The following is a 26,454-nucleotide window of genomic DNA, read 5'->3' on the forward strand; positions in this document are numbered from 1 at the left end:
TTCCCTTGCTGGTATGGCTTTAATTCTCACCCTCATCTTATTCTCAAAGATAACTCCACAGCCTACTGACTAGTACTCTCTGACTTCCTATAATCAGTTCATTCACTATCCTGTTTCAAGAGAGTTCCCTCTAAAATGTAAATAAACTTATGACACTCCCCTGCTTAAAACTCTTCAATGGCTTTCTACTTCTTTCAGAAAAAAATCCTCACCATAACATAAGTCCCTTCATGATCTAGTCCTTACCTGCCCCTCAGCCTCTGCTTTTACTACTCCACATCATCAACACCCCTAATGCACACACACTCTCTCACCCAATGCTGCCTTCATCTTAACAACCTGAAGCACCACTTAAGACTCCCACTCATCCTTCAATATTCAGTTTCAAGATTATCTCTTCTAGAAAGCTTTCCTGACAACTCTCTGCTTCATACGACACAGGTGTCCTTCCTAGTGCCCTTGTACTTACCCATATCTTATTTCTTCTTATGTAATTTGTCCTTTTTCAGTAGATTGTGAACTTCTTGAAAGTAGGGACTTTTGAATGAGTTAATGGATTCTTGATTGCCAGTAAGTTAATATAACTAGATTCTATGAGTGTAATTAGTTGTAAAGATACTGACTACATCTTTATCCTACCTGCATATTGAGCATCAATAAATAAGTGTTGCGTGAACCCACTAAACATTTTTTTCTCACTAAAATCCCAGAGAGCTAACACTTCACTATAATTACAGTATAATTAGAATATTGATTGGTCTTTCTTCCTGATTTCAATGTGAAAATACAGTTTGACTATGTTCAGAAAGACTAAAGTACAAAGTTCAATTCTTGTTTTTCCCCCTCTGGCCCTTGCTCTTCTAATCCACTTTCTTTACTGATCAGTCTATTTCATCTGCCTCTATCATTTCACACTCTCATTGATGAATAAATCAGAATTTTACTTTTTTTTGTTCTCTCTTAGTCTCACTGCAACAAACCAGATGATAAAGTAACACTTCTGGCCCAGAATCATTTTACACACAAGGAAACTGAAGCTCAGAAAGAATAAGCAACTCATTTAAGATATCAACACCTGGCAAACCAAGCTGGAACCCAGCTCTGGCTCTAAAACTATGATGACAATTCCATGGTGCTTCCCTAGGCTTGGCATGAACAAAAAGCAACATAGGCAACATGAATAGGCAAATGAAGTGAACTTAAAACTCTGGCAGTGTTATAATGCTTTCATTAGCCTATGGTTTAAAAAATGCACCTAGCTTTTGAATTATCCTATTTCAGTCATCTCAGATCTAATTAGAATGAAGAAGAAAACTCTAAATCCATGTATGCATTCTGCTTTATTTGCATAAATGAATAACATGCATTTTTGTACACTTTCTGTAAGTCCCTGATGAATTCATCAAGATGGGATCAAGAATGGAGAGCTAGATCTGGTCCGAAGAGACAATAGACATACATGAAAGGCAAAAACTAGCAGGTCAAGTAGCTCTACAATTCCTGTGGTTTTTCTGCAGTTTAGTTTTGCTTCAGCACAATCACTCTCAAATGTAAATAAATCCCCCCCTTCTGTCAAGAGAAATTATGTGTCTGACACAAAGTTACTCAGAGCTGGAATTCTGCAACCTTCTTCATAAAAATGTGGGTATCAAATCTTTGATAAGAAATCACTATTAAAATAATTTCTATGAGAAAAATTGAATTTTGCCTTTATACTTTTATATTCCTATACCTTACTAAAGATTATATAGTATAGTGTGCAGTTGGTATATTTTTCCAGAGAAGACCTCTTCCTTCAGTTCAATAATAAATGAATAAAATGCAATTCCCAGTAACAATAGCCAAAATGTGGAGCATTCTTGCTATAAAACCTTACTCTTACACTTCAATTAAACAAATATTTACTGCACATATAAGTGAGTATGATTCATCGTTTGCCTTCAAAGAACTAGCATTTAGCAGGAGGGTGGAAAAGACAAGAAACTAGGATGCATATTCTCTCTATGTATATATATGGTGTAATTATAAGATCATACAAAAGATGTGAAAAAATACAAGTTTTCCAAGAAAGGATCACATCCATGGGCTCATATATGAATCTTAGAAGATAAACAGAACTCCCACTGTGGGAGTGATGGAAGAAAGAGTGTTTTGAGCAGAGAAAATAGGATAATAAGAAGCCTCAAACTAGAAAGGGACAGCATGTGTTCAGAAAATAATAAGTAGCCAGCTTAACCAGAGTGCAGGAAAATAAAAGCAAACAGGAAAAACAAAATGTATTGTCTCGAAGTTATCAGTAACCTAAAAAATGTGCTGAAACTAACGTATGAAACATTTCTATGACATAAATATAAGAAAAGGCTAAAGGCAACAAATCCAGCATGGCAGAGGAAGGACCTCTAAAAGCGTGATCTTCAATAAAATTGATGAGAACACTGGCACAAATGGTCAAAGCCAACTTTTTCAGAGATCTGAAAACTAACCAAAAGCTTGCAACAATTTAAGAAACATTTATTCATGAAAAGCAGCTGACTTTCAATAAGCAGAGCAAGCTTTATGCCATTTCAATTTGCCCTATTTCCCTTTTCCCAGCTCCATGGAAGCCTGGGAAACCAACAACCAATAAACATGGTAGCTGTGAATAACAGCAGCCCAGAAGCCACTTAAGGAGCAGAAGAGGTTAGCAGCTCCCTTCAAAACCACATCTCTAAAGAACTGCACCCCTTAGGGCCTCCCTGGTGGCTCAGTGGTAAAGAATCCACCCACCAATGCATGAGACACAGGTTCGATCACTGGCTTAGGAAGATCCCACGTGCTGTGGAGCAACTAAGCCTGTGCGCCACAACAGCTGAACTTGCTCTCTAGAGGCCGGGAGATACCACTGCTGAAGCCCACATGCTCTAAAGCCTGTGTCTTGCCCCAAGAGAAACCACTGCATTGAGACGCCAGAGCACCACAACTAGAGAGTAGCATCCACTTGCCACAACTAGAGAAAAGCCTGCACAGCAACGAAGATCCAGTACAGCCAAAAATAAATAAAATTATTTTAGAAAAGAATTGTAATACTTAACCTGTCCAGCAGCTCACTGGATAAACTCCATTCTCAGGGCTTATCCTTATCGGACCTGAATCAGAGCACCCTCAATGTGAACAATCCTATCCCAGGGCATTTGTTAAAATAATCAGAGACAATTTTTTAAATGCCACAGCTGTCTGCAGTAGCAACAACAACTGGGGCAAATACAATGATTCAAAAACTTAAAAAAAAACTGATGAAAGAGATGTACGTAGAAGGTTCAGAAAAGCTTCAACATATTTTTAGGAATCTGGAAGGCATGTACATACTCAGGAAAGGCCTAGGAATGCCCTAATCTCTCACCTCTGTCTGATCTTGATGTGCTACACAAGCAGAAAGTAAAGGTTAGGGCACAATGTAAGCTGCTGGTGCATGAAGGGAGCCACAACACACAGAGAGACAGACACACACACTCACAGAGCCCCTCCACAAGGCTGGGGGACTTAAGGGTTGAATACATTTAAGGAAATCTGCCCAATCATTTGCTAACCATGATCGCCAAAGAATTGATGCTTTTGAACTGTGGTGCTGGAAAAGACTCTTGAGAGTCCCTTGGACTGCAAGGAGATCCAACCAGTCCATTCTAAAGGAGATCGATCCTGGGTGTTCATTGGAAGGACTAATGCTGAAGCTGAAACTCCAATACTTTGGCCACCTCATGTGAAGAGTTGACTCACTGGAAAAGACTCTGATGCTGGGAAGGATTGGGGGCGGGAGAAGTGGACGACAGAGAATGAGGTGGCTGGATGGCATCACCGACTCGATGGACATGAGTGTGAGTGAACTCCGGGAGTTGGTGATAGACAGGGAGGCCTGGCGTGCTGTGATTCATGGGGTCGCAAAGGGTCGGTCACGACTGAGAGACTGAACTGAACTGAAATGAAGAAAACCAAGCAGAGACTTCAGAGGTTACACAGGACAAAGGGTACAGAGTTAATACAATTAGTCCGAAAAAGTAACAAAGCAAACAGCAAAAACAACAAACCCCTGGGAGAGAGGGTAATTTCCAGAGTAGCTGCATTACAATATTTAAAATGTCCATTTTTCAGCAAAACCATGAAGGACACACCAAAACAAGAGAGCATGACCCAAATACAGGGCAAAAATGACAGTCAATAAAAACTATCCCCGAGGAAGCCCAGATATTAGACTTAGTAGATAAGGAGTTTAAATCAACTATTGTAAATACATTCAAAGAACTAAAGAAGAGCATGTCTAAAGAATTAAAAGGAATTATGAAAATGATTTCTCACCAAATAGAGAGTATCAATAGAGATAAAAAGTATTCTTTAAAAAAAAGAAGTTAAAAAAATAAAGAAGTAGACATTCTGGAGTTGGAAAGTACAATAATTAAAATGAAAAATTCACTAGAGGGGCTTCATAGTAGATTTAAGCTAGCTGAAGAATCTGCAAACTTAAAGAGGGATCAATTTTCCAGTCTGAATAACAGAAAGAAGAATAAACAAAAATGAATTCAGCCTCAGATGTATGGGATATCATCAAGCATACCAAAATAAGCCAAAGTTTCAGAAGAGACAAAAAGAAGAAAAAATCAGACTTATAGAAATACCTGAAAACACCCTAAATTCAGTCAAAAATATTAACCTCTAAACATCAAGTAGGATAAATCGAAGAGATGTATAGCTAAACACATTATAATCAAACTGTCAGAAGCCAAAACAAGATATTGAAGATACCAAGAAAAAAGTGACTCAACGCATCAAAATCCTCAGTAAGATAATGAGCTGACTTCTCAGTCAAAACCACAGAGGCCAGAGACATATTCACAGGAAGACATATTCACAGTGCTAAACGACAAAGAATATCAATCAAAAATTCTATATCCAGTAAAACTACCCTTCAAAAATGAAAGAGAAACTAAGTCATTCCCAGTAAACTAAAAGAATTCAATGCTAGAAGGGCTTCCTTTCCTTAAAAATATTTTTTTAAGGAAAAAAATAGATTTCTTCCTATACAAGAAATAAAAGGAGTCCTTAATGCTGAAATGAAAAGACACTAGACAGTAACCCAAATCCACATGAAGAAATAAGCACTAAAAAGGTAACTACACAGATAAATACAAAAGACGGTAAACATATTTTTGCTTGTAACTTATTTTTTGTATGAAAGACAACTGCATAAAGCAATAACTATAAAACTGTTGACAGGATTGTAATACAAAGTATGCAGCTTGACAATAAGACTACAAAGAAAGAGAAAATGAGAAGAACTCTATTAAAACAAAATTTTTGCATACTATTGAAATTTAATATTAATCCAAAGTAGATTGCTCTAAGATATTAACTGTAATCTCCAGAAAAATAAAGAATATTATAATGAAAGAAATAAGCTAATGAAAACATATACTAGAAAATATTTAATACAAAAAAATTTAATCCTGTCAACGGTTTTATAGTCATTGCTTTATGCAGCTGTCTCCTTTCACATAGAAAACAAGTTACAAGCAAAAGTATGTTTACTGTCTTTTGTATTTATCTGTGTAGTTACCTTTATTAGTGCCTATTTCTTCATGTGGATTTGGGTTACTGTCTAGAGTCTTCATTTCAGCATTAAGGACTCCCTTTATTTCTTGTATAGGACTAGGAGAAACAGAGAAACTAAAAAGACGTTAAGACATAGAGAAAACAAATAGCAAAATGGAAGACATATTCGATTGGCCAGGGCTTCCCTGGTGGCTCAGACAATAAAGAATCTGCCTGTAATGTGGGTGACCTGGGTTCGATCTCTGGGTTGGGAAGATCCCCTGGAAGAGGGCATGGCAACCCACTCCAGTATTCTTGCCTGGAGAATCCCCACGGACACAGAAGACTGGTGGGCTATCGTCCACGGGGTCACAGAGAGTCGGACGTGACTCAGCAACCAAGTACAGCACATTCAGTTGGCAAAAAAGTTCACTGGATTTTTCTATAACATGTTACCAGGAAACCTGAATGAACTTTTTGGCCAATCCAATAAATCCTAATATACCAGTAATCACATTAAATGTAAATAGATTAAACACTCAAGAGGTGAGGATTGGCAGAATGGATCAAAACAGAAATAAAAAACAATTTTAAAACATCTAAATATATGCTTTCTACAAGACATACTTGTAGAAAGTATGTCAACATATTAGGTACATGTGTAACACATAAGCACCTAACAACAGAAACCTCAAATATAAGAAGCAACAACTACAAACTGACAGAATTGAAAGGAGAAAGATAATTCAATAATAATAGTTAGAGACTTCAATACTCTACTTTCAATATGGATAACATAACCAGACAAAGGATTCACAAGGAACCAGAAAACCTGAACAACACTCAAGTCAACTAGATATAGCAAACATCTATAAAACAGTCCAAATAACAATGGCAGAATATACTTTGTTTTCAAGTGCACATGTAACATTCTCTAAAACAGGCCATAAAAGGAGTCTTGGTAAATTTAAAGGATTGGAATCATACAAAGTATATTCTCCAAAGATAATGGAATGGAACTGGAAAACAATAGCAGAAAAAAAGTTTAGGAAATTCACACATAGATGTGAAAATAAACACTACTCCCTTAAATAACCAATGAGCCAAAGAAGAAATTGTAAGGGAAGTTAGAAAATACTAAAACACTAAACTTACGGTATGTAACAAAAGCAGCAAGAGCCACGCTATGAGAAAATTTATAGCTGTAAACACTTGTAGTTAAAAAAAAAAAATCTCAATGCAGGGGAACAAGGTCACGAGGAAAAGACCACATGGTATGCTGTTGCCATCTCTTGTGGCTTCAGTCTCTGCGCCTTTGGCACTATGATGGGACACAGCGTCCAGAGGTTCACAATCTATGTGGTCTGCAGGAGCCACTAGGAGGAAAGTCCAGGGAAGAATATACCATTTTCAGTGGAAAACAAGTGGAAGTTACTAGCATGATTTTGTGCTCTGGGTCTGGATTTGCTGCACTTTTCTTTATAGTAAGACAGTTACTGCTTAAAAAATTATCCATGAGACGGATATGAAGAGGATTATTTTAAGAGGTGCAATCTCTGAAAAAAGGATCAAACACTTGAACTCAGCAGCCTTGTTATGTTTGTAAATAAATTTATGGAATAAAAAAAGATCTCAAGTTGGCATGCTATACATCTTAAACTTACACAATGTTATGTAAATTATATCTTAATTTTCAACTTTTAAATTTTAAAAATTAAAAAGATTTCAAATCAACAACCTAACTGTCCACTTCAAGAAATTAGTGAAAGAAGAACAAACTAAACCCAAAGCCAGAAGGAAATGATTAGTGAAATAAATAGAGTTGAGAATAACAGAATAGAGAAAATCAACAAAATAAAAGGTTGATTCTTTGAAAAGATCAGAAGAATTGACAACCACTTAGCCAGACTGAACAAGAACAAAAGAGAGAAGATCCAAAACTAAAATCAGTAAATAACTACCACCTTTACATAAATGATTACAAAGGGCTATAGAGAATACTATAAAAAACTATAACAAATTAAAAACCTACATGAAATGGACAAATTCCTAGAAAACACAGACTACTAAAATCAACTTACAAAGACAGTAATCTGAATAAAGCTATGACAAGTAAAGAAATTGAATTAGCAAACAAAACTTCCCACAAAGAAAAGTCCAGGAGCAGATGGCTTCACTGGTGAATGCTATGAAACATTAAGAATGAATACCAACCCATAAATTCTTCCAAAATACAGAAAAGATTGGAACACTTTCCAACTCATTCTGTGAAGCCAGTTTTCCCTGATTCCAAAACCAGACAAAGACAATACAAGAAAACTATAAACAAATATTCACTATACAAATGCAAAAATCTTCAACAAAATAGCAGCAAACCAATCCAGCAACACACATAAAGGATCACACACCATGACCAAGTGTGGTATATCCCTGTGTGTAAAGCTGACTCAACATATGAAAACTGATTAATGTCACTCACCATTATTAATAGAATAAAAGACCAAAAACCACCTGACAAATCTTAATTGGCATTGAAGAAGCATTTGACAAAATCCAACACTCTTTTGGGCTTCCCTCATAGCTCAGCTGGTAAAGAATCTACCTGCAGCGCAGGAGACCCAGGTTCAATTCCTGGGTTGGGAAAATCCCCTGGAGAAGGAAATGGCAACCCACTCCAGTATTCTTGCCTGGAGAATCCCATAGACAGAGGAGCCTGGCATGGAGTCAGACACGACTCGGTGCCTAAACCACCACCACAACACTCACAATAAGCACAATGAATAAGCTAGAAATAGAAGAGGACATCATCAACTTGAAACAGGACAACTAAGAAAACCCACAGATAACATCACATTTAATAATTCCCCCTAAGATCAGGACCAAGACAAGAAGAACACTCCCACCATTTCGAATAGTATTATACAGGAAATTTTAGCCAGGGCAATTAGGCAAGAAAAAGAAAGCAATCCAGATTGGAAGGAAGAAGTAAGACTACCTCTCTTCAGAGAGTATATATCATATATATAAAATTCTAATAAAACACTAAAAAACTATCAGAACTGTTACATGAGTTAGGTATGATTTTAAGATACTTGACTAATATAAAGAATTCAATTATATTTCTATATATTTTATATATATAAATAATAAATATATTTCTACATATTGTCTGTTTTGACAATCCAAAAACAGAATTAACAAAAGAATTCCACTCACAATAGCACCAAAAGAATGAAACATTAAGGAATACACACAGGGAACTCTGCTCAGAGTTATGTGGCATCCTGGATGGGAGGGGGTTTGGGGGAGAATGGATACATGTACATGTATGGTTGAGTCCCCTTGTTGTCCACCCAAAACTATCACAACATTGTTAACTGACTATACTCCAATACAAAACAAAAATTAAAAAAAAAGAAAAACTGGAAAGTGGATAAAAATACATGTATGTAATGACCAATCTAAGATGCTTCTTAGTTTAAAATAAATGAAACAAACAAAAGAAAAATATATTTAACCAAAAAATGCAAAATTTGTACACTGAAAAATAGAAAACACTTTTGAAGTAAATTAAAGATGATCTAAATGAGTGAAAAGTCATTACACTCTCATGAGTTAGAAGACTAATAAGAATTAAGATGCCAATATTCCCCAAACTGTTCAATGCAATCTCTATCAAAATTCCAATCAGACAACAGTGCCAAGACAAATCAAAGAGTAAAAGAGTATTTGTACAACATATGGTGCTAAGACAACTGAATATCTATAAGCAAAAAATGACGTTGGACCCCTATCTCATACTTTATACAAAATTCACAAAGATGGATTAAAGATCTAAATGTAAGATATGAAACTATGAAACTCCTGGAAGAAAACATATGAGGAAATTTTCATGACTTTGAACAGGCACCAGTTTCTTAAATATGAAACACAAAACTAAAACCTTTATGCCATCAAGAAAGTGAAGACACCTACAGAATGGAAGATTTATATCTGTTAATCATATCTGATAAGGGTCTAGTATCCAGAATATATAAAGAAAGCTTACAATTCAGAAATAGAAAGACAAATAACTCAATGTGAAAATGGACAAAGAACAGAGATTTCTCCAAAGATACACAAATAGCCAAAAGTTCCATGAAAAGTTGCTCAACATCTTTAATCATCAGGGAAATGCAATCAAAACCACAATGAGATATTATTTTACACATATTAGGATAGCCAGAATAACAAAGTCAGATAATAATGAGTTTTGGCAAGGAGGTAGAAAAATTGGAACCTTCATACATTGCTAACAGAAATGTAAAACAGAGTAGCCACTGTGGAAAACAGTCTAGCAGCTGCTCAAGATATTAGACTTACAGTTCTAGAGTTATATGTCCCAGCAATTCCACCCACAGGTGTATATCCAAGAGAAATGAAACATGCGCACCCCAAAATTTGTACACAGATGTTCACAGCAGCATTAGTCATTAACAGTCAAAATGTACAAATACCCAAACACCCATCAACTGATTAATATATAAATGTGGTCTATACATAAAACAATATTATCTAGCAAGAAAAAGAAATAAAATACTGATACAGTCTACAACATGGAAGAACCATGAAAATATGCAAAGTGAAAGAAACCAATAACAAAGGACGACATGTTGTATGATTACATTCATATAAAATGTCCAGAACAAGCAAATCTGTAGAGAGAAAAACACATTAGCAGTTGCCAAGGGACAGGGATTAGATTTGATAGACAGAGTGCCTGAAGATCTATGGATGGAGGTTCATGACACTGTACAACAGGAGGTGGTGATCAAGACCATACCCAGAAAAAGAAACTCAAAAAGGCAAAACGGTTGTCTGAGGAGGCCTTACAAATAGCTAAGAAAAGAAGAGAAGCTAAAGGCAAAGGAGAAAAGAAAGATATACCCATTTGAATGCAGAGTTCCACAGAATAACAAGGAGAGATAAGAAAGCCTTCCTCTGTGATCAATGCAAAGAAATAGAGGAAAACAATAAAATGGGAAAGACTAGAGATCTCTTCAAGAAAATTAGAGATACCAAGGGAACATTTCATGCAAAGATGGGCTCGATAAAGGACAGAAATGGTATGGACCTAACAGAAGCAGGAGATATTAAGAAGAGGTGACAAGAATACACAGAAGAACTGTACAAAAAAGATCTTCACGACCAAGATAATCATGATGGTGTGATCACTCACCTAGAGCCAGACATCTTGGTTTGTGAAGTCAAGTGGGCTTTAGAAAGCATCACTATGAACAAAGCTAGTGGAGGTGATGGAATTCCAGTTGAGCTATTTCAAATCTTAAAAGATGATGCTGTGAAAGTGCTGTACTCAATATGCCAGTAAATTTGGAAAAATTAAGCAGTGGCCACAGGACTGGAAAAAGGTCAGTTTTCATTCCAATCCCAAAGAAAGGCAATGCCAAAGAATGTTCAAACTAATGCACAATTGCACTCATCTCACATGCTAGGAAAGTAATGTTCAAAATTCTCCAAGCGAGGCTTCAACAGTACGAGAACTGAGAAATTCCAGATGTACAAGCTGGATTTAGAAAAGGCAGAGGAACCAGAGATCAAATTGCCAACATCTGTTGGATGACAAAAAAAAGCAAGAGAGTTCCAGAAAAACATCTACTTCTGCTTTATTGACTATGTCAAAGCCTTTGACTGTGTGGATCACAACAAACTGTGGAAAATTCTGAAAGAGATGGGAATACCAGACCACCTGACCTGCCTCCTGAGAATTCTGTATACGGGTCAAGTAGCAACAGCTAGAACCAGACATGGAACAACAGACTGGTTCCAAATTGGGGAAGGACTATGTCAAGGCTGTATATTGTCAACCTGCTTATTACATCATGCAAAATGCCAGGCTGGATGAAGCACAAGCTGGAATCAAGATAGCCAGGAGAAATATCAAAAACCTCAGATATGCAGATGACACCACCCTTATGGTAGAAAGCGAAGAAGAACTAAAGAGCCTCTTGATGAAAGTGAAAGAGGAGAGTGAAAAAACTGACTTAAAACTCAACATTCAAAAAACTAAGATCATGGCATCCGGTCCTATCACTTCATGGGAAACAGATGGGGAAACAATGGAAACAGTGACAGACTTTATTTTCTTGGGCTCGAAAATCACTGCTGATGGTGACTGCAGCCATGAAATTAAAACATGCTTGCTCCTTGGAAGAAAAGCTATGACCAACCTAGACAGCATATTAAAAAGTAGAGATATTACTTTGCTGACAAAGGTCTGTCTAGTCAAAGCTATGGTTTCCCCAGTAGTCACGTGTGGATGTGAGAGTTGGACCATAAAGAAATCTGAGCACTGAAGAATTGATGCTTTTGAACTGTCGTGTTGGAGAAGACTCTTGAGAGTCCCTTGGACTGCAAGGAGATCCAACCAGTCCATCCTAAAGGAAATCAGTCCTGAATATTCATTGGAAGCACTGATGCTGAAACTCCAGTACTTTGGCCACCTTATACGAAGAACCAACTCATTGGAAAAGACCCTGATGCTGGGAAAGATTGAAAGCAAGAGGAGAAGGGGACAACATAAAATGAGATCGTTGGATGGCATCACCAACTTGATGCACATGAGTCTGAGCAAGTTCCAGGCATTGGTGATGGACAGGGAAACCTGGAGTGCTGCAGTCCATGGGGTTGCAAAGAGTCGGACACAACTGAGCAACTGAACTAAACTGACAGGATGACAAGTGGGAGCTGGAAGTGACAGGTAAGGAGTGCACAGTTTCTTGAAAATGTTCTAAAATTGACTGTAATAAGGGTTGCACAGGACTTCGCTGGTGCCTCAGTGCTAAAGAATCTGCCTGCCAATGCAGGAGATGCAGGTTTGATCCCTGGTCAAGAAGATCCCCTGGAGAAGGAAGTGGAAACCCACTCTGGTATTCTTGCCTGGGAAATCCCATGGACAGAGGAACCTGGCGGGCTATAGTTCATGGGACTGCAAAAGAATCTGGCACAACTATAGCAACTAAACAACAACTGAAATAAACCAAACATACTAAAAAAAATTATACCTTAAATGGGTGAATGTATGAAACGTGAATGATAGCCCAATAAAGCTGCTACCAAAATAAAAGAAAGTAGGCTGGGCCCTATGCATGAAACTTTTTAGGGCAACTGCTACTAAAACAGAAGACTTTTCTTTTTATTGAAGGGTAACTGACTTACATTACTATATTAATTTTAGGTGTACAACATAGTGATTTAATATTTTTAAACATTACAAAATGGTCACTACCATAAGTCTAGTCACCACCTGTCACCATACAAAGTTATTACAATATTTAACTACATTCCCTATGCTGTATATTACACCCCCAAGATTTATTTTATAACTAGAACTAATTCTTAATCTCCCTTACCTATAAAAGACTTAAATAGGATCCAGAGTCTCCTAACAAAATACCACAAAGGTCCAGGATACAATCAAAAGTCACTCATCAAAAGCCAGTTTAAAAGTGTGTATAACCACAAATTTAACCCAGGAAACAATGGAGTCTCAGTTTCCCTAGAATTTCTTAATAGCATATAGAATGGCTCTCAGCATTTTGTTGTTCTGTCGCTCAGCGGTGTCCAACTCTTTGTGACCCCATGGACTGCAGCATGCCAGGTTTCCCTGTCCTTCACTATCTCCAAGAGCTTGCTCAAACTCATGTCCGTCAAGTCGGTGATGCCATCCAACCATCTCACCCTCTGTCATCCCCTTCTCCTCCTGCCTTCTATCTTTCCCAGCATCAGGGTCTTTTCCAATGAGTCGGTTCTTCGTATCAGGTGACCAAAGTATTGGAGCTTCAGCACCAGTTCTTCCAATGAATATTTATGGTTAATTTCCTTTAGGATTGACTGGTTGGATCTCCTTGCAGTCCAAGGGACTCTCAAGAGTCTTCTCCAATACCACAGTTCAAAAGCATCAATTCTTCGGTGCTCAGCCTTCTTTATGGTCCAACTCTCACATCTGTCATGACTACTGGGAAAACCATAGCTTTGACTAGACAAACCTCTGTTGGCAAAGTGATGTCTTTGCTTTTTAATATGCTGACTAGATTTGTTGTAGCTTTTCTTCCAAGGAGCAAGCATCTTTTTAAGTTCATGGTTGCAGTCCACAGTGACTTTGGAGCAAAAGAAAACAAAATCTGTCACTGTTTTCATTGTTTAGTCAATGCGTAAAGGTAAGTAATGAGTTTTCCTGAATTCTGTGAGCCTTTACAGTAAATTACACACCTGAGGAGGGAGTTGTGAGAAGCCTCAATTTATAGCCAATTGGTTTCAAGTACAGGTCACAACCTAGGACTTGGGATTGGTCTGAAGTTAAGAGGAGTCTTGTGAGACTGAGTCCTTAACCTATGGGGTCTGCACTAAATCCAGGTATTAATAGCAATAATTAAGTTAAAAGTGTAGAATACTCAGTTGCTGTCTGGAGAATTGGAGAACTATTTAATGTGAGGGAAAAACCTACATATTTGGTATCAGAAGTGCCGTGAATAGTGTAAGAAACAATAATTTACCTTTGGGCATAATCACAGACCTCAAGGAAATCCTAGTTATGAGAAAAATGGGCCCATGAGAAATGATTTAAATAAAATCTGGGGGGTAGGATGAGAGGTGAGAGGAAGGCTCAAGAGGAAAAAGATACATACATACATACATATATAAATATAAAATTATGACTGACTCACATTGTTGTATGGCAGAAACTCACAACGTTGTAAAGAAATTATCCTCCAACTAAAAAAAATTTTTTAATGTGTTAAGTACTTCAAAAAGGTAAATGTATAAAGGCCGCAAAGTAACCATGCCAACAAAAGTGACATTTATGTTGATTTTCAAAGGATGAGTTAAATGCTATATATAGCTCCTCACCATTCTCAGTCCCTCTTAGAGCTCTCAAGCCAGTTCTCAGCCTTTGCTGCCTATTACTGCTGCATGAGAAAGATTTTTTAAATGAAAAGGTCTGGCCCCACAGCAGACCAAGACTTAGAATCTCTATAGAGGCCTTGATCCCCTCATCCTCAACCTTTAAAAGCTCCCAGGTGGTTTTAAAGTAGAGCCTGGGTTGAAATCTGTTCAGGAAAAACATACCCCAGGCCACAAGCAATTTTCTGGCAATGAGGAGAGAAAAAAAAGGATTTCAGGTAGCAACAATAGGATCTATGGCAGACATAATGATAGCAGAGAAGAAGAGGATTCTAAGGTTTCTAGGGTACAGAACTTAAAATAGGTTTGTGGATGTCCTTGAGGCAGCTATAAGAAAAGCAAGCACAAAATACCCAAGTCTGAAGTACAAGTATCCAAGTATAGTTATCCGACAGATGAACATATGAAATACCTGAAGTTCAAGAAAAATGAGGACTGAATATATACCATTGTAAACCAAAAATATACAGGTGCTACCTGAAGCCATGAACGGAAGTGTAATAACACAAACTAGAGGACAGGGAAAAGTACAGAGAACAAAATCCTAAGTAATACCACATTCATCTCAGGGAAAGTACATCAAGGCAATGTTCGTTTTGGTTTGTTTGGGAAGGTGAAAACCTAAGCATGTGTGCAAGTTGAGAAAAGAGAATATAGAATATGAAAGATGTTAGCCTCAGAAAGTAATACCTTCCTCCTCTGATAAAAGAAAAGGCGATCAGAAATCAGATAGGTACAAGCACACAGAAAAATGACAGACCCTTAAGGGTTCAGGGCTGATGCCCACCAATTCTGCGAAGTAGGAGGCAAAATAAGCAATGTAAAGAAGTCAAGAGTAAGATAAGTCAAGTTCAGAAGAGGAGAATGGTCAAGATCCAGAAATAGCAATGAGGTCTAGGTACATAAGAGGTACACAGTGAGTGAGTCAAAGGATCTCCAGGCAGCACGAGCAAAGTTGGAATCCAAAAGTTTAAAACAGCACCAGCAGCTCAGTCACACGCTTTCCTCAAGCCTCCAGGAGCAGAAAAAGCCAACTGTTTGATTCATCCAGGCTTGGAAGTCATCAGAGTAAATGAGCAAGAATGGCTTGAGGCCAGTAACACGGCTTTTATAATTTTCAAAAGTCAAACTTATTTTATTCTTTTTAAAAATCGACTCTAGTTATTTCCTCTGATAGCCAGAAAGGGGGGCGGGGGTGGCTAATTCCTCTTTCACTCTGAAATAACTTGTCAGAACTTCCACTCGTAAGCATTTCTGATCCCTTCCATGGTTGATTCCAAGAAATCTAAACCTGATTTCTCTAGGCTCTTAAAGGATGAAAATTCACTGCAGGACTGGACTATCCAGCTGCGAGATAAACACTCGAAACCCTTCTTAGACACAGTGCAATTTCAACTAGGAGGTGGGGGCTCTTCCTTCCCTAAAAATAAAAGTTCAGCAAACACTGGAGATGGGGTGGTGGGACTAAGTTGCAAACCTTATTAAGAACTCTTTACAAACCCAATTATTATAAAACAATACATGACACAAAGATAGCAAAATTCAACTTTTCAGAGTGACTGCTCTAAGTAAATAACTGACAATGCAATCTCTTCATCACACTTGGAGGTGCCTGATTCATCCCGCCACCTCCCATACTACTCTTGAGGTACTGGATACTGGACGTCTTGCTACCACTATCTGCAGGGCACAAAGGTCTCAAAGGAGGAAGAAGGTAACTCTGCCTGCTACCAGCAGAGGAGCTTTCACCTCATCAGGGTGATTCGAAAATGCAAATATCACATTCGCACAAAATTATATTTCACACCAAAGTGTAAATGAGTGACAGTGGATTCTGTACCCACCAGAGAGGCGGAAACCCCGATACGTGAAAGAAAGTGAAAACTAAGGGTAACACGCGTGAGCACCACGGACCAGACCTACTGTGCGCCAAACTCTAGCCAACACACTTTACATGTCATGGGTGTAGTTCATTTAAAGACGACTTACGCTAAAACTATAGACCGGGCACCCAGGAGAGGAGCAGTGTCTGAAAGTTGAAGCGTAGAGGAAAAGATTTGTTAGCGACGGTGGGTGATGAAAACGGAGAGAGAAGGGGCGAGCTGGGAAAGGAAAGCATCTGGGGGCAAAAGGGCAAAACCCAGGGACACATGGCGTGGGGTGGGGGGCGGGAGGGCGCGAGTGAAACGCCTAGAGGGCCCAGTATAGGGGGGCAAGGATGGGGTGAGCCTGGGGAAGGGAAGTCCGGGTAGAGAGGGGGGCAAAAGTCCGATCCGGGGGCGCCCTGGCGTCTCATCCCCGGAAGGCGCCCCGAAAGACTGCAGAGGCTGGAAAACTGTGCCGGCCAGACAGAGGGACAGGAAGGCGGGGAGTGGGCGGGAGAGGGCGGGCGGCCGACCACGGCGGGGGCGAGTCGGGCCACGGGGAAGCCCGAGACCGGGAAACGCGGGCGCTGAAGGCAGGGGTGCGGGCTCCGGAGCCGGGCCCGGCCGGGCCGGGACCCGGGGCTCCGCGCTGAGGGGGCGGGGCGGCGCTAGCCCCGGGGGAGATACGCGGGCCGGCGGCGACTGGGGCCGAGGGATGCCAGGACGGACGCGGCCGGGACTCGGAGCCAGGTGAGCGGCGGCAGGGAGACAGCGGGGCCGGGGCGGCGCGCCGCAACGAGCGCGGCGTCCCCCTTACCTGGAATGAGTGAGGAGCCGCCGCGCCGCCTCCTCAGCATCCTGGGCTCAGCCGCCTCGCCCACGGCCCTAGGTGGGGGCCATTCCTCCCACCCCGGGAGCCCGCCCTCACCGCCAGGCGCCAGCTGCTGCCAGCACGGCCCGGCCCGAGAAGCTGCGCTGACACGACCCGCGACCGCGGCCGCCTCAGCAGCGACTCCCGCCGTCGCCGCCTAAGCGCCCGCAGCCGGCCTCCCGGGCCGGCGCGGGATCACACGCGTGCGGCGATTGGTTGCCCGGCGACCGGCCGGGCGATGTGTCGGCCTCTCTGATTCGTGGGTTCCACAGGCTGCCCTCCGAGGGGGGCGGGGCTCGGCCTCCCGCCGGGCCCGGCAGGCACTGAGGAGAGGGGTGGGTCTGACGTCGGGGCCGCGCGGGCGGCCCTAGTCCCGGCGTGTGCGCGCGCTCCCCGCAGGGTTCTGGGGCCGCCACCTGCGTGAGCGGCTGGTTGCCGAGCAACGGTGCATGCGACCTAGCTGGGGGTAGCCGCGGGCAGGTGGCGGTCCACGCAGCCCCAACCCCCACGGTGGGTGGCCTTCATCCTGGAAACCTGGGACCCGACAGGAGAAGGAGTTTTTCCAAGAAATCTTCCCTCTGCCTGTCCCTGCTTCAAATAGCACCTCAGTGCTTGCTACTAGCAGAGGAGCTTTCACCTCATCGGGGGTGATTCGAAGATGCAAATATCACATTCGCACAAAATTATATTTCACACCAAAGTGTAAATGAGTGAGAGTGGATTCTGTACCCACCAGAGAGGCGGAAACCCCGATACTTGAAAGAAAGTGAAAACTAAGAGAGGAGGAAAAAGGCAAAGAGAAGGGGGACATTGGGGAGAGGGCTGAAATTTCACAACTGAAAAATAACCGTTCCTGTTCGCAGGTCCTTCCTGCGGACATATCCACACCACGTTCTGTCGAAGCAGTTATTTCAACTCTGTGAACATAGACTGGAAAAAGCATGGGTTCAGAAATCTAACAGCTGCATTAAAAATTCCTGTCTACAGATTGAGTTTTGTTGTCTATAGAACGAGGTCTGTAAACCTCATGAGAGTTGCTGTAAAGATCAAGTGTACCTATGTGCTTAGTCATGTCGGACTGTGACCCCATGGACTGTAGCTCACCAGGCTCCTCTGTCCATAGGATTTTCCAGGCAAGAATATTGGAGTGGGTTGCCATTTCCGCCTCCAGGGAACCTTCCCAACTCAGGGATAGAACCGCGTCTCTTCCATTGCAGGGAGATTCTTTACCGCTGAGCCACTGGGGATGCCCAAGTTCAAGTGAGGTCCACACAAAAATGCCTACAGGAATGTTCATAGTACCCTTACTCATTATAGCCAGTAAAATGGGAAAAAAACCCAGATGTCCATCAGCTGATTAATGAATAAGTAAAATATGACATAGTCACACAATGGAGTATTACTTGACCATAAACAGGAGTGAAGTACTGATAAATGTTACAACAGGGCTGAATCTTGAAAATGTCCTGCTAAATGAAAGAAGCCAGTCTTGAAAGACCACATATTATATGAGCCCCTTTATATGAAATGTCCAGAACAGGCAAATCCATAGAAAAAACAAGTATATTAGTGGATGCCTTGAACTGAGGGGGAAGTAATTGCTAATGGCTATGGGGCTTTTCAATGGGAGGGAGTGATTGATGAAAATGTTCTAAAATTGATTGTGGTGACAGTTGTGCAATTCTGTGAATATAAAAAAAACCCCACTGAATTGTTTACTTGAAGTAGGTGAGTTGTATGGTATGTGGATTATATCTGAATAAAGCTGTTATTTTTTTTTTAAGAGCAAATAAGGTAATAAACCTCCAAGAGCCTCAGGCTGTGGTGCCACTCTAAGAACAAGGGATTAGTATAGCTGGTTGTTTCCCCTTTATTTGATTGGCAAACTCTTGTAAGCAATTCGATCAGACGAAATTTAAAGAAATACCTACCATGATATTTTTTCTTTGGAACATTTACATCAAATTAGGAAGCTGATCTGATCTGACCCAAGCTGCTTTGGGGCAGCAGAAACGGACCACTAGGATTAGAAAGCTCATCAAAAGAAAAGGAGCAGGACTTCCCTGGTGGTCCAGTGGCTAAGACTCTTTGTTCCCTATGCAGGAGACCAAGGATCGATCCCTGGTCGGGGAACTAGATCCCACATGCCACAACTAAAAGACCCCACATGCTACAACAAAGATCAAAGATTCCTTGTGCCATGCAACTAAGACCTGATACAGCCAAATAAATGAATAAAATAAATACTTTTTTAAAAAATGAGCAACGTTGGCAGGCAGAGAGCAAGAGGAAAGGGAAAGGACACAGCATTCTACAAGGCGATTCAGATGCACCTGCACCCACCGTGGTTTGATTAACCAGTCTTTTAACATTAAGAGCTGTGTCCCATTCCACTTCCTGCATTCCAGACCACTTCAGGGAAACAGCTCGCCCTGACCTGAGCAATCTTGAAGCCACAGACAGCACCATGGGGCATTAATCCCTTAAACACAGCCCCTGCCAGCCTCTCTCCATGAGCCAGAAATGCAGCTCTCTGAAATGACCTCCACAACACCCAGAAAACACTTCACCCACTTACAAGACCTGGAAAAAAAAAATTGAGTAGCCAGGTAGAGGCTTGGTACTGGTATCTCTCATATAAACTCTGAGAACAAATTCCAGATGTAGAGAATTCCATAATAATGGGGGACATGAATCCCAGTGAAATCTGGCAGGGATGTTAGCTCCTTGCCTGTCCCATGCCAGGATGTTTCCCTGAGCAAGACAGCTTCAGGTTGCCCAGGGACCGCACTGTCTATGGAAAAAAAAAAAAAAAACAGCTGCAAATAAGAAGCTGCTTGTTCTGAAGTAAAGCTCCAGGGCTGTATGGGAACAAGGTTTTTCTGCTTTTCAAAGCTACCCCAACTCATACAGTATATGTTAAGAAAAAAGACTCCAAAATATACTCTTAAAAGAACACAGTTAAAAACAGTATATATAATATGCCCATTTGTATTTTTTCAAGTACACACAGACACACAAACACACGCACACTTGTGAATTTCAGAGATCAAATCAGTCAGTCCTAAATGAAATCAACCCTGAACAGTCATTGGAAGGACTGATGCTGAAGCTGAAGCTCCAGTACTTTGTTTGGCCACCTGATGTAAAGAACCAACTCATTGGAAAGGACCCTGATGCTGGGAAAGATTGAAGGGGTGACAGAGGATGAGCTGGATAGCATCACCAACTCAATGGATATGAGTTTGAACAAACTCTGGGAGACAGTGAAGGGGAGCCTGGCATGCTGCAATCCATGCCAGGATCGCAAAGAATCAGACACAACTTAGCGACTGAACAACAATAATAAAAACTGACAACAGTAGTTGTTTCTGAGAAGGAAACTGAAGAACTTGGGCACAGGAGAAGGAAAGACATTTATTTTTCACTACACATACCTTTTGGCACTTTTTGAAACGTTGTGCCCTGTGCTTGGATTATCTATTTGAAATGAATAAGTATGTAATTTTTTTAAAGACTCTTTTCTGGAAAACTCACTGATCAAGCCTTTATGAACATCCAGTTCACATGGCGTATGTTTTGCTTTGTGTCATTTAGTGACTCTCAGGTTCAGCACACATACTCTGAATGCCCTGGATCTATTTTCCCTCCCCAGCTATATACCTCTTTCAGGTGATCAGCTCAGATTCAGAGACCTTACCTGAGAGCCTAGACAGCGTCTCCCTCTGACCAATAGGCAGTTCAAAGGACCCAGAGCCTGCTTTTTCCAAACAGTCTGGCAGGTCCAAGAAAACAGAAGAAGTGGACGAGTGTTCCCTGACACACCAGTGAGTACCTGGAAGCCACTGCCATCTTCTAGGTCAACCTTTACCCTGCTTCTGCCTCAGAGAGTCATCTCCCAGCAAGCAGCCCAGCCCTCCAGAGCTTTCATTTTATTTTCTTCCCCAACTTTCCCTTTCTGAGACCCTCTCCATCCCTTCCTCTCACCTCTGCCACCACACTTTGGTTTTGCTTTGGTTTCTTTTATTTCGACTGAGCCATGCAGCTTATGGGATCTTATTTCCCCAACTAGGGCTCAAACCTGGGCAGTAAGAGCTCTGAGTCCTAACCATTGGGCCACCAGGGAGCTTCCTGCTTTGGTTTCTGGAAGGACAAAAGTACAGCAGCTCCCCACAAATGGCACTTCCATTCCAGGATCTGGCATGGAGAGAGGATGGGGGGTGGCGAGGGTCTCAGAAAGGGAAAGTTGGGAAAAAACTCATGCCAAAGATATTATTTTTTTATTCTCTGCCTCAGACCAAGGGAGCTGGAAATGAGGGTCAGCAGCAAGGAGCTTAGAGAAAGCATCAGATTTAGAAAAGGCAGAGGAAGCAGAGATCAAATTGCCAACATCCATTGGATCATCAAAAAAGCAAGAGAGTTCCAGAAAAACATCTACTTCTGCATTATTGATTATGCCAAAGACTTTGACTGTGTGGATCACAACAAACTGTGGAAAATTCTGAAAGAGATGGGAATACCAGACCACCTGACCTGCCTCTTGAAAAATTTGTAAGCAGGTCAGGAAGCAACAGTTAGAACTGTACATGGAACAACAGACTGATTCCAAATAGGAAAAGGAGTACATCAAGGCTGTATATTGTCACCCTGCTTATTTAACTTATATGCAGAGTACATCATGAGAAACGCTGGGCTGGAGGAAGCACAAGCTGGAATCAAGATTGCTGAGAGAAATATCAATAACCTCAGATATGCAGATATCACCACCCTTATGGCAGAAAGTGAAGAAGAACTAAAGAGCCTCTTGATGAAAGTGAAAGAGGAAAATGAAAAAGTTGGCTTGAAGCTCAACATTCAGAAAACTGAGATCATGGCATCCGGTCCCATCACTTCATGGGAAATAGATGGAAACAGTGGAAACACTGGCAGACTTTATTTTTTTGGGCTCCAAAATCACTGCAGATGGTGAGTACAGCCATGAAATTAAAAGACGCATGCTCCTTGGAAGAAAAGTTATGACCAACCTAGACAGCATATTAAAAAGCAGAGACATTACTTTGTCAACAAAGGTCCATCTAGTCAAGGCTATGGTTTTTCCCGTGGTCATGTATGGATGTGAGAGTTGGACTGTGAAGAAAGCTGATCACCGAAGAATTGATGCTTTTGAACTGTGGTGTTGGAGAAGACTCTTGAGAGTCCCTTGTACTGCAAGGAGATCCAACCAGTCCATTCTAAAGGAGATCAGTCCTGGGTGTTCGTTGGAAGGACTGATGCTAAAGCTGAAACTCCATTACTTTAGCCACCGGATACGAAGAGCTGACTCACTGGAAAAGACGCTGATGCTGGGAAAGATTGAACGGGAGGAGAAGGGGATGACAGAGGATGAGATGGTTGGATGGCATCACCAACTCTTACTCAATGGAGATGAGTTTGAGTAAGCTCTGGGAGTTGGTGATAGACAGGGAGGCCTGGTGTGCTGCAGTTCATGGAGTCGCAAAGAGTCAGACATGACTGAGAGACTGAACTGAACTGAGCAAGGGGTTTGGACACAGATAATGGGGAGAACAGGCTCCCTTTGCTATGCAAGTAAAGGAGCAGAGGTTCTTCAGAAAGCATGGAAATGGCCTTGGGAGGAAATGGATAAGTGGGGACAAAGAGTTCTCAAGGGTAAAGGCAAAAATGGTGATGATACAAAGTCATTTGTCTACCTGATCATCCTGTTTCCAGGACAGGGCTTGGCACTGGTCAAAAGAATGGATGAGTGAGTGAATGGATAGATGATTAGCAAAAACTGCAACTGGGGCTTCCTAGGTGGCTCAGTGGTAAAGAATCTGCCTGCCAATGCAGGAGACATGGGTTTGATCCCTGATCCAGGAAGACCCCACATAAGCAGAACATCTAAGCCCGTGTGCCACAACTATTGAGCCTGTGCTCTAGAGCTCAGGAGTTGCAACTACTGAAGCCCACATGCTCTAGAGCCTGTGCTCTGCAACAAGAGAAGCCACTGCAATGAGAATCCCGCCCACCACAACTGGAGAGTAGCCCCCGCTTACAGCAACTAGAGAAAAAGCCTGAGCAGCAACAAGACCCAGCACAGCCAATAAATAAATAAATTAATTAAATTATTAAAAAAACACCTGCAGCTGCTAAATAGACATTTCTCTAAATGGCATATGAAAGTGAAAGTAAAAGTCACTCAGTCGTATTCAACTCTTTGTGACCCATGGACTATACAGTCCATGGAATTCTGCAGGCCAGAATACTGAAGTGGGTAGCCTATTCCTTCTCCAAGGGATTTTCTTGACCCAGGAATCGAACCGGGGTCTCCTGCACTGCAGGCGGATTCTTTACCAACTGAGCTATGAAGGTATCCCAAAAGATGGCATATCGATGGCCAATAAGCACATTAAAGATGCACAACATTGCTAATTATGAGAGAAAACAAATCAAAAGCACAGTAAGGTACCACCCCATACCGATCCAAATGGAGAACTTGTGATACAGTACAGAGAACTCAGCTTGTTGCTCTTTGATGACCTAGGTGGGTGGGCTGGGGGGCTGGGGAGGGAAGTCCAAAAGGGAGGGGATATATGTGTACATCTAGCTGATTCACTTCATTGTACAACAGACACCAACACAACATTATAAAACAATTATGCTCCAATTAAAAAAAGAGTCTCCAAATAAATGATGGAGAGAGTGTACAGAAAAGGGAACCCTCCTACCCTGTTGGTGGGAAGGTAAGTTGGTACAACCAGTATGTAAAACAGTATGGATGATCCTCAGAAAACTAAAACTAGAGTTGCTGTATGGTCCAGTAATCCCATTCCTGGGCATATATCCAGGCAAAACTACAGTTCAAAAAGATAAATGCACCTCTATAATAGTGCTCATAGCAGCACTATTCACAATAGCCAAGACAAGAAAACAACTTAAATGTCGATCAACAGATGAAAGGATAAAGAAGACGTAGTATATATTTAGAATGGAGTACTATACAGCCATAAAAAAGAACAAAATAATGCCTTTTCCACAACATGGATGGACCTAGATATGATCATACTAAGTCAATCAGAAAGAGAAAGACAAATACAATATGATATCATTTACATGTGGAACCTAAAATATAAACCTATCTACAAAACAGAAACAGACTCACAGACATAGAGAACAGACTGGTTTTTGCCAAGGGGGAGGGGGCTGGGCAAGGGGTGGAGTGGGAGGTTGGGGTTAGCAGATGTAAGCTATTATACATACACTGGCTAAATAACAAGGTCCTACTGCATAGTACAGGGAACTCTATTCAATATCCTGTGATAAACCAGAATAGGAAAAATATGAAAAAGATGTACATATGTATATATAACTGAATCACTTTGCTATACAGTAGAAATTAGCTCAACACTGTAAATCAATTACAGTTTTTTTTTTTTTAAAGCTGCAGCTCTCAGTGAGGATGAAAGCAGCAGGGCAAAGCAGAGACAGACACAGGGGAGAGAGCAGGAGGGCACTCAGGGTCCTGCCTGGAAGGGCAGGGGCACTCCAGGTGAGGGCTCCAGAGCCAGAGATCCTTGGTGGAGAATTGAAGGTTAAACTCTCACTCGACTTAAAGTGACCCCAGAGCCCTGGCTGATTTGAGTCAAGATGAAACACTTACCTGCAAATAGCATCAAAGAGCCAATGAACTGCGGGAGACACTTCACGATTCTCTTGAAGCTTGTGGGTTAGAGGGATTTGAGACAAAAAGAAAATGGTGACACAATTTAAAGAAAAAGGGGGAAAAAAATGAGCATGTCTCTTCGCTTTCCCCACCCGTAGATCCAGGAAAACTGGCCAGGTCAGGCCCTTCAGCCACATCATCATTTTAAAATGAGAATCCAGCCCAGCCTATGAGCAGGCATTTTCCAAATGGCTACAGAACTCCTGCACCTTCCAAAAATACCTCTTCATGCACCTCCTGCCAGGGAAGGAGGGCCATATGCCCAGGCTGGAACTAACCCACCGGCCTTCCTGAGCCCAGGAGTTGCCCCTCCCGTGTTCTGCAGGCCCCGGGTACAGGAAATACCCACTGCTTCATGGGGAAACCTAGCCAGACAGCTACTGGTGCTGAGCCCAAGACTGGGAATACAGCAGCTTCTGATTCCACTTGCAACAGAGATTATGTGACTTCCAGGAGTAGTTGCCAAACCTCGCTATGCACGTAAACCACCTGTGCAGCTTTGACACCGGGCCTCTGGTCAGTTTCATAAAGCAGAGGCTCTGGGGGAAGGATCCCCCTGACTCCCAAGGGAAAGAGGCAGAGGTAGTGACGGGGAGGTGGCACTTGGGGAACATCAGAAAGGCTGGTGGGCAATGTTCTGTTTCCTGACTTGAGGACTATCTGGTTTGTTCACTTTGTGAAAATTCATCAAACTATACACACATGTGCTCTTCTATGTACATTTATTACACTGCATTTTAAAAGAAAAAAAAAAAAAAAGCTCCCAGGTCAATCCACTCCCCTACCAGGTTTCAGAACTGAGCTGGAGGTTCAGGATGAAGGGTTTAGGTTACACAAAAGAGAGAAGCTAGGGGGACTTCCTTTGTGGTCCAGTGGTTAAGAAGTCACCTTCCAATGCAGGAGATGCAGGTTCAATCCCTGGTTGGGGAACTAAGATCCCTCATGCCTCAGGATAACTAAAGAGAAACTCACACACTGCAACTACTGAGCCCTTGCACTCTAGAGCCCATGTTCTGCAACAAGAGAAAAAAAAAAGAGAGAGAGGCTGGTTGCTTTTGAGTATTGGCTGGAGTAGGTACAGGATCTGCCTCCCTTCTTAAGCAAGTCTCTGACACTCAGTAGAGAAAAGCTACAGAGAGGGGAGTTAGGAGGGGCTTTCCAGGTAGTACTAGTGGTGAACAACCCGCCTGCCAATGCAGGAGACATAAGAGAGGCAGGTTCAATCCCTGGGTCGGGAAGATCCCCTGGAGGCGGAAATGGAAACCCGCTCCAGTATTCTAGCCTGGAGAATTCCATGGACCGAGGAGCTGGTGGGCTACAGTCCATAGAATCACAAAGAGTTGGACACGACTGATGCGACTTAACACACAGCACACTCTTTCCTGTGACTTTGGTTTTCCCTCCCTGGTTAAAGAGGCTGCGGAGGCGACCAGTTTCTTGCCACCCTCCTAGGTGTCTTACCTGCTACTCCTACAGGA

At 41.6% G+C, this 26,454-nt stretch overlaps 1 protein-coding gene and 1 pseudogene across 4 annotated transcripts in view; one reads left to right on the plus strand and one right to left on the minus strand.

Annotated features, from left to right (window-relative positions):
• TPST1 (tyrosylprotein sulfotransferase 1) overlaps positions 1–24,933 on the minus strand; it is a 95,424-nt gene extending 70,491 nt beyond the window's left edge. For 2 of the 4 annotated variants that reach the window (XM_055409959.2, XM_055409963.2), the window contains exon 1: positions 17,203–17,430. The gene's annotated coding sequence lies outside the window, so the exon portion shown is untranslated. Of the gene's footprint in view, positions 1–16,509; positions 16,550–17,202; positions 17,431–24,913 lie in introns of those variants that run through there. The other 2 variants (XM_055409961.2, XM_055409964.2) reach the window with 2 other exon arrangements.
• On the plus strand, positions 6,883–7,088 carry LOC148773639 (cytochrome c oxidase subunit 7C, mitochondrial pseudogene; annotated as a pseudogene).
• Positions 24,934–26,454: the final 1,521 nt, after the last annotated feature.

This window comes from Moschus berezovskii, chromosome 27 (genome assembly GCF_049115385.1).
Source record: "Moschus berezovskii isolate FMDL1 chromosome 27, NW_MosBer_1.0, whole genome shotgun sequence".
Lineage (NCBI taxonomy): Eukaryota > Metazoa > Chordata > Mammalia > Artiodactyla > Moschidae > Moschus > Moschus berezovskii.